Source organism: Lethenteron reissneri, chromosome 16, assembly GCF_015708825.2.
Source record: "Lethenteron reissneri isolate LAM-NWPU_2019-01 chromosome 16, ASM1570882v1, whole genome shotgun sequence".
NCBI classification, from domain to species: domain Eukaryota; kingdom Metazoa; phylum Chordata; class Hyperoartia; order Petromyzontiformes; family Petromyzontidae; genus Lethenteron; species Lethenteron reissneri.
The window spans coordinates 305415-308144 of NC_083794.1; the positions used below are offsets into that span (position 1 = coordinate 305415).

General features: G+C 49.5%; 1 pseudogene; it reads left to right on the top strand.

Moving 5' to 3' along the window:
* The window catches only part of LOC133343093 (ligand of Numb protein X 2-like), a 96949-nt pseudogene extending 96394 nt beyond the window's left edge, over positions 1-555 (top strand).
* Positions 556-2730: the final 2175 nt, after the last annotated feature.

The window sequence follows — 2730 nt, forward strand, 5'->3', positions numbered from 1 at the left end:
CCACCATGTTGCCCGACATAGTGGAGTCCAGCTTGTGTCTACTGTCCAGTATTACATTGCAAAATAGTCCGTTTTCACAGCGTACGTTCCTCGCTTAAAAATTGCTCATATGTTGTGCATTTTTTTAAAGAACGCATATGCGAAACATTAAACTTATGAGGAAATATGTTCCCTAATCCATCAGCAATGTATATAAGCGAACTAATCGCAGGGAATTCCTGTAAATGCTCAAAACGAGACCAATAGCAGGTCTTGGTAAATCTCCGTTCCTACCACCTGAATACAGATGCGAATTCCGTGACGGGTGGCTTCCCCAGCGGGTAGCATTGGTTTCTCTGTCCTCATGTCCATCTGGCCACCCTCCTTGTCTCCATCCAGTCCCTGTGCTCCGCGGAGACGCCGGAGCACCTGCGGGAGACGCTGGCGACAGCCCCCACCAGCCCGTCTCGCTTCCGTGTGCTGGGGGTCCTTTCCAACTCCGCCGAGTTCTCCAAGGCCTTCGCCTGCCCCCAGGGCTCCGCCATGAACACGGAGAAGAAGTGCCGCGTGTGGTGAAGGTGCCCGTGGGAATGGACAGCGGCGGCTGCGGGAGCAGCGTGCCGTCCCGCCACGGCACGTCTGCTTCGAGTCGGCTTGCTGTTGCCACTCGGTCCAATGAGCCCAGACCAGATATATTACTTGTCGGTACCACCTGAAGCAGCAGCGCTTCCGTGGGTTACAATTTGTGTGCCCAATGACTGAAGTGATAACCATTCGTAATGAGTGGGTTATCAAATAATCCACTCGTATTGGCAGCATAAAAACGTTGGCATGTTACCTTGGGTGGTACAAATTTTTGCTCTTGGCCATGGATTAACACTCAACCCATTTCGATTGGTTATAATTAACCGTATTTGTGAGGTATTGCACATCTCAAAAGATTAAACACAGACGGCCAATCGTGCCACCAAATCAAGAGGTTTTAATCCTTGTTAGGCCTCGCCAATACAATTGGCTTAAACGTGTTACTTTGAACCCAATTAGGAAATGCTCTTTTATACGAGCAGTCATTTTTATACTGATTCTTGTGTTTAAAATAAAACACATTCGATAACTTTTTAAAGAAATGCAATAGGGGCAGTGATTGTTCCCTCGGTTGGATGACGTCTTCGAGCGCCGTCGACCCCGAACCCCGTTGAACTGGCACGGCTTCCCCGCTCCCCGACCACAGCATCGTGCCTTCCGCGGCAGCACTCTCTCGCAGCTACACATTTTGAACATGCGTGGCAGAGGCTTCGCTGTCGTTTTCCCCGAGAGCATTTTATCCACATTTTTGGACGTTAATGTGTAGATGCACATCAACGTGTTTGTTCCGTTAACGTAGCTGTAGTCAAGTTGTAATGCTCTTTAGTATAAGGCGTAACATTTAAGATAATTTGCTATATTTAGTGAGTTGATTACGCGCAACTGTGTGTTCTCAAACTGTGCTTTAAACGTTGATGCTGTCACAGATTCGATTGGCTGGTACACACATCACCCCCACGAGTCATAGGGCATCGATTTTGCTTGGGACAGGAGGAGGGTTCTTGGCAAACAGGAGGGAAGTGGAGCGTTGCGTAGGCTTCCCACGGTCGGTCATTGGACCCCAGATATTCGTGGGTCGACGCTGCCCCACGGATTGCCCGAAAACCGAAGAGACCAATGGTTGGAGGCAGTGCGCGCACGTGGCCTTACTTGGTGGTGGTGTAGTCGTAGTTTCGCTGCATGTGAACGGTACGTTTCATCAATTGTTTTATTTCGTTTTTTTTGTTATCGTTGTCATTGCTGGATAATTGTTTAGCCGCCTGTGTTTCACTCGTTTGCTTTGGTTTGTTGTTGTGTTCAGAAATGTTTCAAAACCTGCACCTTAGTGAGCAGCCCCACGCCCGTTTACGCCCAACAACATCCTAGCCATGGACAGCAACCGCAACGCTAACCACATACTGGTTATCCGCACCGTCACCATTGGAGTCATCGCAATTAAAATGCTGTAGGGTTTATCGAATGAGTTCTGAATTGTCAAGTAAACTGCGCAAGGCCGTAAGCCCTTGTCGTGACTGCTGGCCGAGCCGGGAGCTCGCCGTCACGCGATCAATGCGGCGCGCTGCTCATTAAACAACAAAGCTGGAGTGCGATCGCTCTCACTTCCATCTTAAAGGATGGAAACGACTTTGAGAGCGCGAGCACGGGGAAGGCTGGGTAGGGGAGAGCGAGCTGGAGGGGTACTGAGGAAATTAAGGGACGAGCCCTATCGACAGACCCCCAGGGCTGCTGGTTGACGGGGGGAACAAGTTTACCCGCGAATTGTACGAATGTGAACATCCCCTGGGGCCTGTTCACAGGTCCACTGCTCACGACTTGTGACTGACCTTGGCCTTAGCACCATCGGCCAAGGATGATGCATAGTGGACGGGCTGGGTGGGGAACGCATTCTGGCAGTGTTGCTGCTGCTGAGCGGTGTTGTTTGTCGGTCCCTCTGCGGGTTTCCTTGTGGTCTTGCCATTTAGAGAAGCACACTTACTGCACACGGTATCTGATTCCTGACAAGAGAGCGGATTTTGGGATGGTGATATTGGCCCTTTGGGTTTACATTAAATGTAGAGTTGCTGGACAATGCAGCGTTAAAGTTAAAGATTCTATTCAGAGTAAAGCATGTTTTGTGAAATGTCCCATTTTGTTGAAAATTTGCACTTTGAATATGTTTTCAGATTT